Source organism: Enoplosus armatus, chromosome 1 (genome assembly GCF_043641665.1).
Source record: "Enoplosus armatus isolate fEnoArm2 chromosome 1, fEnoArm2.hap1, whole genome shotgun sequence".
NCBI classification, from domain to species: Eukaryota; Metazoa; Chordata; class Actinopteri; order Centrarchiformes; family Enoplosidae; genus Enoplosus; species Enoplosus armatus.
In genome coordinates this window covers 18,554,757-18,569,335 of record NC_092180.1, presented here as the reverse complement: position 1 = coordinate 18,569,335, position 14,579 = coordinate 18,554,757, and positions in this window count along the sequence as shown.

Here is a 14,579-nt window from a genome sequence, read left to right as displayed (position 1 = left end):
TGTTACCATATTAGTATCAATGTTATTTAACGTGAACTAACGGCTCGATGCCCATTGGCTAGTTTGTGTGACGTCAGTCAAACAACGTACACGATTGGTTTACATCTGTTCCTGTCTCAACAGTGCCAGCATGTGGTGTAAGTACTCACAACACACAGTATATCAAGATGTCCTCCACAGACAGACGAGACAGACATCTTTTCTTTTATATTTCATTATATTCATTGTATAAACACAATAACAGCACAGAGCAATTAACTGTACAATTAACCTAAATTTAGAAAACAGTGAACATAATACCTGTGGAAGTTTGTGTCTATGTCTGTATTATGATTTTCTTTTAATTTCGCTATCATACATACATTTTAATAGTACATGCAGCCTAATAAATAAAGATAAAAACTTTGAAAATAACCCTTAAATTTAGTTCTCTTCTTCCCAGAAATTGATTAAATGCAAATATATTATATTTGATATATATATAAAAATGCTGATACCCTTAAAGGTACCATATGTAACAAATGTACATGTATTAATCACTTTTTATAGCCAATTATATCATTATATATTATCATATCATTAGAGACAGAATATTTTATTAAGGGTTTATTTCGACCAAAACAGAGTTGGTGATTGTTTGAACAGTGGAAAGACTAACCGAGATGGTTTTGGTGAGTTTTACTTTGTTTCTGAGGTTGAATCATACTGAAGAAGATTAGGGTCACCTGAAACATTTATTTGAGTTCTGAGGTCACTAACTCCTTTTTGTAGGCTGGCATTCTCTCCTGTGACCTCATGATGATGTCACCGGATCAGTTATTTTAGTTTATAAGTAAGACTACAAAACACCTGGCGTCAACCCAGCTTCTCCTGAGTCTCCCCCTCTGGGGGCTAAAAGACAGGGCAAGCACTTTTTATTTTCTTTTGTCTTTTTTACATTTTACTAGCAAACAGCTTAGTGAACACACAAGACATAGACAGTCTGTTTCTGAGTTTGAATCATACTGAAGAGGATTAGGGCCACCTGAAACATTTATTTGAGTTCTGAGGTCACTAACTCGTTATTGTAGGCTGGCGTCCTCTCCTGTGACCTCATGATGATGTCACCGGATCAGATATTTTAGTTTATAAGTAAGACTGCAAAACCTAATAGCGATTGACCTGGTGTCAACCCAGCTTCTCCTGAGTCTCCCGCTCTGGCGGCAACATGACAGGGCAAGCACTTTTTTAAAAAATGTTTTTACAAGACATAGTTTGAATCATACTGAAGAGGATTAGGGCCACCTGAAACATTTATTTGAGTTTAGAAATCAGTAACTCCTTTTTGGTAGGCTAGCATTCTCTCCTGTGACCTCATGACGATGTCACCGGATCAGATATTTTAGTTTATAAGTAAGACTGCAAAACATAATATCCATTGACCTGTGGATCGACTCAGCTTCCTTAGTTGGAATGCCATGGACCTCACCCACATCCTCAGAGGTGGAGGAGTTGAGTCGATGACCATCTCCAAAGGTGAATGAGTTGAGTTGCTGACAGTCTCCACGGCCTCCCGCTCTGGTTTTGAAGCGTAGACAGTCAGCGTGCAAAAAACAGCCTTGGGAAGCTGGCCTTAGCTCATTCTGACCAACAATGTTTGCTTACTGGTTAATGCACAATTAATTTGTAAAGAAACGGTAACTTATGTTAATGTTATAACAGTAACTTAACGTTAAGATTAGCTTGTTTAATAAATTGGTTAGTTATAGGTTACCTTAGAGTTATCTCCTACCAACGTGGGGGCATTGTGAAGTAATCAAATATTAGCTAGCTAACTAGCTACGTTGTTATAGTTAACGTAATCGTAGCTAACGTAACACTAATGTTAACTAATGTTACCATATTAGTATCAATGTTATTTAACGTGAACTAACGCTAGCTAAAAACACATTTGAGATATCAATGATGTTAACCCTAACCCTAAACCCAGCCTGAAATTACAAAAAATGTTGGGAAATGACACATATGCTAACATTAACTTTAGGGTAAAATGAATCGCTGTAAGAGATAAGATTCAAGACAGCTGCACTTACTTTGGGCGCGATGCTTCTATCACACACACTGTTTGGGTTATTCTCGTTGAAAAATTCAAACTCCACCGGAGGAAACCGCAATTCACTCGGCTCGATGCCCATTGGCTAGTTTGTGTGACGTCAGTCAAACAACGTACACGATTGGTTTACATCTGTTCCTGTCTCAACAGTGCCAGCATGTGGTGTAAGTACTCACAACACACAGTATATCAAGATGTCCTCCACAGACAGACGAGACAGACATCTTTTCTTTTATATTTCATTATATTCATTGTATAAACACAATAACAGCGCAGAGCAATTAACTGTACAATTAACCTAAATTTAGAAAACAGTGAACATAATACCTGTGGAAGTTTGTGTCTATGTCTGTATTATGATTTTCTTTTAATTTCGCTATCATACATACATTTTAATAGTACATGCAGCCTAATAAATAAAGATAAAAACTTTGAAAATAACCCTTAAATTTAGTTCTCTTCTTCCCAGAAATTGATTAAATGCAAATATATTATATTTGATATATATATAAAAATGCTGATACCCTTAAAGGTACCATATGTAACAAATGTACATGTATTAATCACTTTTTATAGCCAATTATATCATTATATATTATCATATCATTAGAGACAGAATATTTTATTAAGGGTTTATTTCGACCAAAACAGAGTTGGTGATTGTTTGAACAGTGGAAAGACTAACCGAGATGGTTTTGGTGAGTTTTACTTTGTTTCTGAGTTTGAATCATACTGAAGAAGATTAGGGTCACCTGAAACATTTATTTGAGTTCTGAGGTCACTAACTCCTTTTTGTAGGCTGGCATTCTCTCCTGTGACCTCATGATGATGTCACCGGATCAGTTATTTTAGTTTATAAGTAAGACTACAAAACACCTGGCGTCAACCCAGCTTCTCCTGAGTCTCCCCCTCTGGGGGCTAAAAGACAGGGCAAGCACTTTTTATTTTTTTTTGTCTTTTTTACATTTTACTAGCAAACAGCTTAGTGAACACACAAGACATAGACAGTCTGTTTCTGAGTTTGAATCATACTGAAGAGGATTAGGGCCACCTGAAACATTTATTTGAGTTCTGAGGTCACTAACTCGTTATTGTAGGCTGGCGTCCTCTCCTGTGACCTCATGATGATGTCACCGGATCAGATATTTTAGTTTATAAGTAAGACTGCAAAACCTAATAGCGATTGACCTGGTGTCAACCCAGCTTCTCCTGAGTCTCCCGCTCTGGCGGCAACATGACAGGGCAAGCACTTTTTTAAAAAATGTTTTTACAAGACATAGTTTGAATCATACTGAAGAGGATTAGGGCCACCTGAAACATTTATTTGAGTTTAGAAATCAGTAACTCCTTTTTGGTAGGCTAGCATTCTCTCCTGTGACCTCATGACGATGTCACCGGATCAGATATTTTAGTTTATAAGTAAGACTGCAAAACATAATATCCATTGACCTGTGGATCGACTCAGCTTCCTTAGTTGGAATGCCATGGACCTCACCCACATCCTCAGAGGTGGAGGAGTTGAGTCGATGACCATCTCCAAAGGTGAATGAGTTGAGTTGCTGACAGTCTCCACGGCCTCCCGCTCTGGTTTTGAAGCGTAGACAGTCAGCGTGCAAAAAACAGCCTTGGGAAGCTGGCCTTAGCTCATTCTGACCAACAATGTTTGCTTACTGGTTAATGCACAATTTATTTGTAAAGAAACGGTAACTTATGTTAATGTTATAACAGTAACTTAACGTTAAGATTAGCTTGTTTAATAAATTGGTTAGTTATAGGTTACCTTACAGTTACCTCCTACCAACGTGGGGGCATTGTGAAGTAATCAAATATTAGCTAGCTAACTAGCTACGTTGTTATAGTTAACGTAATCGTAACTAACGTAACACTAATGTTAACTAATGTTACCATATTAGTAACAGTGTTATTTAACGTGAACTAACGGCTCGATGCCCATTGGCTAGTTTGTGTGACGTCAGTCAAACAACGTACACGATTGGTTTACATCTGTTCCTGTCTCAACAGTGCCAGCATGTGGTGTAAGTACTCACAACACACAGTATATCAAGATGTCCTCCACAGACAGACGAGACAGACATCTTTTCTTTTATATTTCATTATATTCATTGTATAAACACAATAACAGCACAGAGCAATTAACTGTACAATTAACCTAAATTTAGAAAACAGTGAACATAATACCTGTGGAAGTTTGTGTCTATGTCTGTATTATGATTTTCTTTTAATTTCGCTATCATACATACATTTTAATAGTACATGCAGCCTAATAAATAAAGATAAAAACTTTGAAAATAACCCTTAAATTTAGTTCTCTTCTTCCCAGAAATTGATTAAATGCAAATATATTATATTTGATATATATATAAAAATGCTGACACCCTTAAAGGTACCATATGTAACAAATGTACATGTATTAATCACTTTTTATAGCCAATTATATCATTATATATTATCATATCATTAGAGACAGAATATTTTATTAAGGGTTTATTTCGACCAAAACAGAGTTGGTGATTGTTTGAACAGTGGAAAGACTAACCGAGATGGTTTTGGTGAGTTTTACTTTGTTTCTGAGTTTGAATCATACTGAAGAAGATTAGGGTCACCTGAAACATTTATTTGAGTTCTGAGGTCACTAACTCCTTTTTGTAGGCTGGCATTCTCTCCTGTGACCTCATGATGATGTCACCGGATCAGTTATTTTAGTTTATAAGTAAGACTACAAAACACCTGGCGTCAACCCAGCTTCTCCTGAGTCTCCCCCTCTGGGGGCTAAAAGACAGGGCAAGCACTTTTTATTTTTTTTTGTCTTTTTTACATTTTACTAGCAAACAGCTTAGTGAACACACAAGACATAAACAGTCTGTTTCTGAGTTTGAATCATACTGAAGAGGATTAGGGCCACCTGAAACATTTATTTGAGTTCTGAGGTCACTAACTCGTTATTGTAGGCTGGCGTCCTCTCCTGTGACCTCATGATGATGTCACCGGATCAGATATTTTAGTTTATAAGTAAGACTGCAAAACCTAATAGCGATTGACCTGGTGTCAACCCAGCTTCTCCTGAGTCTCCCGCTCTGGCGGCAACATGACAGGGCAAGCACTTTTTTAAAAAATGTTTTTACAAGACATAGTTTGAATCATACTGAAGAGGATTAGGGCCACCTGAAACATTTATTTGAGTTTAGAAATCAGTAACTCCTTTTTGGTAGGCTAGCATTCTCTCCTGTGACCTCATGACGATGTCACCGGATCAGATATTTTAGTTTATAAGTAAGACTGCAAAACATAATATCCATTGACCTGTGGATCGACTCAGCTTCCTTAGTTGGAATGCCATGGACCTCACCCACATCCTCAGAGGTGGAGGAGTTGAGTCGATGACCATCTCCAAAGGTGAATGAGTTGAGTTGCTGACAGTCTCCACGGCCTCCCGCTCTGGTTTTGAAGCGTAGACAGTCAGCGTGCAAAAAACAGCCTTGGGAAGCTGGCCTTAGCTCATTCTGACCAACAATGTTTGCTTACTGGTTAATGCACAATTTATTTGTAAAGAAACGGTAACTTATGTTAATGTTATAACAGTAACTTAACGTTAAGATTAGCTTGTTTAATAAATTGGTTAGTTATAGGTTACCTTAGAGTTATCTCCTACCAACGTGGGGGCATTGTGAAGTAATCAAATATTAGCTAGCTAACTAGCTACGTTGTTATAGTTAACGTAATCGTAGCTAACGTAACACTAATGTTAACTAATGTTACCATATCAGTATCAATGTTATTTAACGTGAACTAACGGCTCGATGCCCATTGGCTAGTTTGTGTGACGTCAGTCAAACAACGTACACGATTGGTTTACATCTGTTCCTGTCTCAACAGTGCCAGCATGTGGTGTAAGTACTCACAACACACAGTATATCAAGATGTCCTCCACAGACAGACGAGACAGACATCTTTTCTTTTATATTTCATTATATTCATTGTATAAACACAATAACAGCACAGAGCAATTAACTGTACAATTAACCTAAATTTAGAAAACAGTGAACATAATACCTGTGGAAGTTTGTGTCTATGTCTGTATTATGATTTTCTTTTAATTTCGCTATCATACATACATTTTAATAGTACATGCAGCCTAATAAATAAAGATAAAAACTTTGAAAATAACCCTTAAATTTAGTTCTCTTCTTCCCAGAAATTGATTAAATGCAAATATATTATATTTGATATATATATAAAAATGCTGATACCCTTAAAGGTACCATATGTAACAAATGTACATGTATTAATCACTTTTTATAGCCAATTATATCATTATATATTATCATATCATTAGAGACAGAATATTTTATTTAGGGTTTATTTCGACGAAAACAGAGTTGGTGATTGTTTGAACAGTGGAAAGACTAACAGAGATGGTTTTGGTGAGTTTTACTTTGTTTCTGAGTTTGAATCATACTGAAGAAGATTAGGGTCACCTGAAACATTTATTTGAGTTCTGAGGTCACTAACTCCTTTTTGTAGGCTGGCATTCTCTCCTGTGACCTCATGATGATGTCACCGGATCAGTTATTTTAGTTTATAAGTAAGACTACAAAACACCTGGCGTCAACCCAGCTTCTCCTGAGTCTCCCCCTCTGGGGGCTAAAAGACAGGGCAAGCACTTTTTATTTTCTTTTGTCTTTTTTACATTTTACTAGCAAACAGCTTAGTGAACACACAAGACATAGACAGTCTGTTTCTGAGTTTGAATCATACTGAAGAGGATTAGGGCCACCTGAAACATTTATTTGAGTTCTGAGGTCACTAACTCGTTATTGTAGGCTGGCGTCCTCTCCTGTGACCTCATGATGATGTCACCGGATCAGATATTTTAGTTTATAAGTAAGACTGCAAAACCTAATAGCGATTGACCTGGTGTCAACCCAGCTTCTCCTGAGTCTCCCGCTCTGGCGGCAACATGACAGGGCAAGCACTTTTTTAAAAAATGTTTTTACAAGACATAGTTTGAATCATACTGAAGAGGATTAGGGCCACCTGAAACATTTATTTGAGTTTAGAAATCAGTAACTCCTTTTTGGTAGGCTAGCATTCTCTCCTGTGACCTCATGACGATGTCACCGGATCAGATATTTTAGTTTATAAGTAAGACTGCAAAACATAATATCCATTGACCTGTGGATCGACTCAGCTTCCTTAGTTGGAATGCCATGGACCTCACCCACATCCTCAGAGGTGGAGGAGTTGAGTCGATGACCATCTCCAAAGGTGAATGAGTTGAGTTGCTGACAGTCTCCACGGCCTCCCGCTCTGGTTTTGAAGCGTAGACAGTCAGCGTGCAAAAAACAGCCTTGGGAAGCTGGCCTTAGCTCATTCTGACCAACAATGTTTGCTTACTGGTTAATGCACAATTAATTTGTAAAGAAACGGTAACTTATGTTAATGTTATAACAGTAACTTAACGTTAAGATTAGCTTGTTTAATAAATTGGTTAGTTATAGGTTACCTTAGAGTTATCTCCTACCAACGTGGGGGCATTGTGAAGTAATCAAATATTAGCTAGCTAACTAGCTACGTTGTTATAGTTAACGTAATCGTAGCTAACGTAACACTAATGTTAACTAATGTTACCATATTAGTATCAATGTTATTTAACGTGAACTAACGCTAGCTAAAAACACATTTGAGATATCAATGATGTTAACCCTAACCCTAAACCCAGCCTGAAATTACAAAAAATGTTGGGAAATGACACATATGCTAACATTAACTTTAGGGTAAAATGAATCGCTGTAAGAGATAAGATTCAAGACAGCTGCACTTACTTTGGGCGCGATGCTTCTATCACACACACTGTTTGGGTTATTCTCGTTGAAAAATTCAAACTCCACCGGAGGAAACCGCAATTCACTCGGCTCGATGCCCATTGGCTAGTTTGTGTGACGTCAGTCAAACAACGTACACGATTGGTTTACATCTGTTCCTGTCTCAACAGTGCCAGCATGTGGTGTAAGTACTCACAACACACAGTATATCAAGATGTCCTCCACAGACAGACGAGACAGACATCTTTTCTTTTATATTTCATTATATTCATTGTATAAACACAATAACAGCGCAGAGCAATTAACTGTACAATTAACCTAAATTTAGAAAACAGTGAACATAATACCTGTGGAAGTTTGTGTCTATGTCTGTATTATGATTTTCTTTTAATTTCGCTATCATACATACATTTTAATAGTACATGCAGCCTAATAAATAAAGATAAAAACTTTGAAAATAACCCTTAAATTTAGTTCTCTTCTTCCCAGAAATTGATTAAATGCAAATATATTATATTTGATATATATATAAAAATGCTGATACCCTTAAAGGTACCATATGTAACAAATGTACATGTATTAATCACTTTTTATAGCCAATTATATCATTATATATTATCATATCATTAGAGACAGAATATTTTATTAAGGGTTTATTTCGACCAAAACAGAGTTGGTGATTGTTTGAACAGTGGAAAGACTAACCGAGATGGTTTTGGTGAGTTTTACTTTGTTTCTGAGTTTGAATCATACTGAAGAAGATTAGGGTCACCTGAAACATTTATTTGAGTTCTGAGGTCACTAACTCCTTTTTGTAGGCTGGCATTCTCTCCTGTGACCTCATGATGATGTCACCGGATCAGTTATTTTAGTTTATAAGTAAGACTACAAAACACCTGGCGTCAACCCAGCTTCTCCTGAGTCTCCCCCTCTGGGGGCTAAAAGACAGGGCAAGCACTTTTTATTTTTTTTTGTCTTTTTTACATTTTACTAGCAAACAGCTTAGTGAACACACAAGACATAGACAGTCTGTTTCTGAGTTTGAATCATACTGAAGAGGATTAGGGCCACCTGAAACATTTATTTGAGTTCTGAGGTCACTAACTCGTTATTGTAGGCTGGCGTCCTCTCCTGTGACCTCATGATGATGTCACCGGATCAGATATTTTAGTTTATAAGTAAGACTGCAAAACCTAATAGCGATTGACCTGGTGTCAACCCAGCTTCTCCTGAGTCTCCCGCTCTGGCGGCAACATGACAGGGCAAGCACTTTTTTAAAAAATGTTTTTACAAGACATAGTTTGAATCATACTGAAGAGGATTAGGGCCACCTGAAACATTTATTTGAGTTTAGAAATCAGTAACTCCTTTTTGGTAGGCTAGCATTCTCTCCTGTGACCTCATGACGATGTCACCGGATCAGATATTTTAGTTTATAAGTAAGACTGCAAAACATAATATCCATTGACCTGTGGATCGACTCAGCTTCCTTAGTTGGAATGCCATGGACCTCACCCACATCCTCAGAGGTGGAGGAGTTGAGTCGATGACCATCTCCAAAGGTGAATGAGTTGAGTTGCTGACAGTCTCCACGGCCTCCCGCTCTGGTTTTGAAGCGTAGACAGTCAGCGTGCAAAAAACAGCCTTGGGAAGCTGGCCTTAGCTCATTCTGACCAACAATGTTTGCTTACTGGTTAATGCACAATTTATTTGTAAAGAAACGGTAACTTATGTTAATGTTATAACAGTAACTTAACGTTAAGATTAGCTTGTTTAATAAATTGGTTAGTTATAGGTTACCTTACAGTTACCTCCTACCAACGTGGGGGCATTGTGAAGTAATCAAATATTAGCTAGCTAACTAGCTACGTTGTTATAGTTAACGTAATCGTAACTAACGTAACACTAATGTTAACTAATGTTACCATATTAGTAACAGTGTTATTTAACGTGAACTAACGGCTCGATGCCCATTGGCTAGTTTGTGTGACGTCAGTCAAACAACGTACACGATTGGTTTACATCTGTTCCTGTCTCAACAGTGCCAGCATGTGGTGTAAGTACTCACAACACACAGTATATCAAGATGTCCTCCACAGACAGACGAGACAGACATCTTTTCTTTTATATTTCATTATATTCATTGTATAAACACAATAACAGCACAGAGCAATTAACTGTACAATTAACCTAAATTTAGAAAACAGTGAACATAATACCTGTGGAAGTTTGTGTCTATGTCTGTATTATGATTTTCTTTTAATTTCGCTATCATACATACATTTTAATAGTACATGCAGCCTAATAAATAAAGATAAAAACTTTGAAAATAACCCTTAAATTTAGTTCTCTTCTTCCCAGAAATTGATTAAATGCAAATATATTATATTTGATATATATATAAAAATGCTGACACCCTTAAAGGTACCATATGTAACAAATGTACATGTATTAATCACTTTTTATAGCCAATTATATCATTATATATTATCATATCATTAGAGACAGAATATTTTATTAAGGGTTTATTTCGACCAAAACAGAGTTGGTGATTGTTTGAACAGTGGAAAGACTAACCGAGATGGTTTTGGTGAGTTTTACTTTGTTTCTGAGTTTGAATCATACTGAAGAAGATTAGGGTCACCTGAAACATTTATTTGAGTTCTGAGGTCACTAACTCCTTTTTGTAGGCTGGCATTCTCTCCTGTGACCTCATGATGATGTCACCGGATCAGTTATTTTAGTTTATAAGTAAGACTACAAAACACCTGGCGTCAACCCAGCTTCTCCTGAGTCTCCCCCTCTGGGGGCTAAAAGACAGGGCAAGCACTTTTTATTTTTTTTTGTCTTTTTTACATTTTACTAGCAAACAGCTTAGTGAACACACAAGACATAGACAGTCTGTTTCTGAGTTTGAATCATACTGAAGAGGATTAGGGCCACCTGAAACATTTATTTGAGTTCTGAGGTCACTAACTCGTTATTGTAGGCTGGCGTCCTCTCCTGTGACCTCATGATGATGTCACCGGATCAGATATTTTAGTTTATAAGTAAGACTGCAAAACCTAATAGCGATTGACCTGGTGTCAACCCAGCTTCTCCTGAGTCTCCCGCTCTGGCGGCAACATGACAGGGCAAGCACTTTTTTAAAAAATGTTTTTACAAGACATAGTTTGAATCATACTGAAGAGGATTAGGGCCACCTGAAACATTTATTTGAGTTTAGAAATCAGTAACTCCTTTTTGGTAGGCTAGCATTCTCTCCTGTGACCTCATGACGATGTCACCGGATCAGATATTTTAGTTTATAAGTAAGACTGCAAAACATAATATCCATTGACCTGTGGATCGACTCAGCTTCCTTAGTTGGAATGCCATGGACCTCACCCACATCCTCAGAGGTGGAGGAGTTGAGTCGATGACCATCTCCAAAGGTGAATGAGTTGAGTTGCTGACAGTCTCCACGGCCTCCCGCTCTGGTTTTGAAGCGTAGACAGTCAGCGTGCAAAAAACAGCCTTGGGAAGCTGGCCTTAGCTCATTCTGACCAACAATGTTTGCTTACTGGTTAATGCACAATTTATTTGTAAAGAAACGGTAACTTATGTTAATGTTATAACAGTAACTTAACGTTAAGATTAGCTTGTTTAATAAATTGGTTAGTTATAGGTTACCTTACAGTTACCTCCTACCAACGTGGGGGCATTGTGAAGTAATCAAATATTAGCTAGCTAACTAGCTACGTTGTTATAGTTAACGTAATCGTAACTAACGTAACACTAATGTTAACTAATGTTACCATATTAGTAACAGTGTTATTTAACGTGAACTAACGGCTCGATGCCCATTGGCTAGTTTGTGTGACGTCAGTCAAACAACGTACACGATTGGTTTACATCTGTTCCTGTCTCAACAGTGCCAGCATGTGGTGTAAGTACTCACAACACACAGTATATCAAGATGTCCTCCACAGACAGACGAGACAGACATCTTTTCTTTTATATTTCATTATATTCATTGTATAAACACAATAACAGCACAGAGCAATTAACTGTACAATTAACCTAAATTTAGAAAACAGTGAACATAATACCTGTGGAAGTTTGTGTCTATGTCTGTATTATGATTTTCTTTTAATTTCGCTATCATACATACATTTTAATAGTACATGCAGCCTAATAAATAAAGATAAAAACTTTGAAAATAACCCTTAAATTTAGTTCTCTTCTTCCCAGAAATTGATTAAATGCAAATATATTATATTTGATATATATATAAAAATGCTGATACCCTTAAAGGTACCATATGTAACAAATGTACATGTATTAATCACTTTTTATAGCCAATTATATCATTATATATTATCATATCATTAGAGACAGAATATTTTATTAAGGGTTTATTTCGACCAAAACAGAGTTGGTGATTGTTTGAACAGTGGAAAGACTAACCGAGATGGTTTTGGTGAGTTTTACTTTGTTTCTGAGTTTGAATCATACTGAAGAAGATTAGGGTCACCTGAAACATTTATTTGAGTTCTGAGGTCACTAACTCCTTTTTGTAGGCTGGCATTCTCTCCTGTGACCTCATGATGATGTCACCGGATCAGTTATTTTAGTTTATAAGTCAGACTACAAAACACCTGGCGTCAACCCAGCTTCTCCTGAGTCTCCCCCTCTGGGGGCTAAAAGACAGGGCAAGCACTTTTTATTTTTTTTTGTCTTTTTTACATTTTACTAGCAAACAGCTTAGTGAACACACAAGACATAGACAGTCTGTTTCTGAGTTTGAATCATACTGAAGAGGATTAGGGCCACCTGAAACATTTATTTGAGTTCTGAGGTCACTAACTCGTTATTGTAGGCTGGCGTCCTCTCCTGTGACCTCATGATGATGTCACCGGATCAGATATTTTAGTTTATAAGTAAGACTGCAAAACCTAATAGCGATTGACCTGGTGTCAACCCAGCTTCTCCTGAGTCTCCCGCTCTGGCGGCAACATGACAGGGCAAGCACTTTTTTAAAAAATGTTTTTACAAGACATAGTTTGAATCATACTGAAGAGGATTAGGGCCACCTGAAACATTTATTTGAGTTTAGAAATCAGTAACTCCTTTTTGGTAGGCTAGCATTCTCTCCTGTGACCTCATGACGATGTCACCGGATCAGATATTTTAGTTTATAAGTAAGACTGCAAAACATAATATCCATTGACCTGTGGATCGACTCAGCTTCCTTAGTTGGAATGCCATGGACCTCACCCACATCCTCAGAGGTGGAGGAGTTGAGTCGATGACCATCTCCAAAGGTGAATGAGTTGAGTTGCTGACAGTCTCCACGGCCTCCCGCTCTGGTTTTGAAGCGTAGACAGTCAGCGTGCAAAAAACAGCCTTGGGAAGCTGGCCTTAGCTCATTCTGACCAACAATGTTTGCTTACTGGTTAATGCACAATTTATTTGTAAAGAAACGGTAACTTATGTTAATGTTATAACAGTAACTTAACGTTAAGATTAGCTTGTTTAATAAATTGGTTAGTTATAGGTTACCTTACAGTTACCTCCTACCAACGTGGGGGCATTGTGAAGTAATCAAATATTAGCTAGCTAACTAGCTACGTTGTTATAGTTAACGTAATCGTAACTAACGTAACACTAATGTTAACTAATGTTACCATATTAGTAACAGTGTTATTTAACGTGAACTAACGGCTCGATGCCCATTGGCTAGTTTGTGTGACGTCAGTCAAACAACGTACACGATTGGTTTACATCTGTTCCTGTCTCAACAGTGCCAGCATGTGGTGTAAGTACTCACAACACACAGTATATCAAGATGTCCTCCACAGACAGACGAGACAGACATCTTTTCTTTTATATTTCATTATATTCATTGTATAAACACAATAACAGCACAGAGCAATTAACTGTACAATTAACCTAAATTTAGAAAACAGTGAACATAATACCTGTGGAAGTTTGTGTCTATGTCTGTATTATGATTTTCTTTTAATTTCGCTATCATACATACATTTTAATAGTACATGCAGCCTAATAAATAAAGATAAAAACTTTGAAAATAACCCTTAAATTTAGTTCTCTTCTTCCCAGAAATTGATTAAATGCAAATATATTATATTTGATATATATATAAAAATGCTGACACCCTTAAAGGTACCATATGTAACAAATGTACATGTATTAATCACTTTTTATAGCCAATTATATCATTATATATTATCATATCATTAGAGACAGAATATTTTATTAAGGGTTTATTTCGACCAAAACAGAGTTGGTGATTGTTTGAACAGTGGAAAGACTAACCGAGATGGTTTTGGTGAGTTTTACTTTGTTTCTGAGTTTGAATCATACTGAAGAAGATTAGGGTCACCTGAAACATTTATTTGAGTTCTGAGGTCACTAACTCCTTTTTGTAGGCTGGCATTCTCTCCTGTGACCTCATGATGATGTCACCGGATCAGTTATTTTAGTTTATAAGTAAGACTACAAAACACCTGGCGTCAACCCAGCTTCTCCTGAGTCTCCCCCTCTGGGGGCTAAAAGACAGGGCAAGCACTTTTTATTTTTTTTTGTCTTTTTTACATTTTACTAGCAAACAGCTTAGTGAACACACAAGACATAGACAG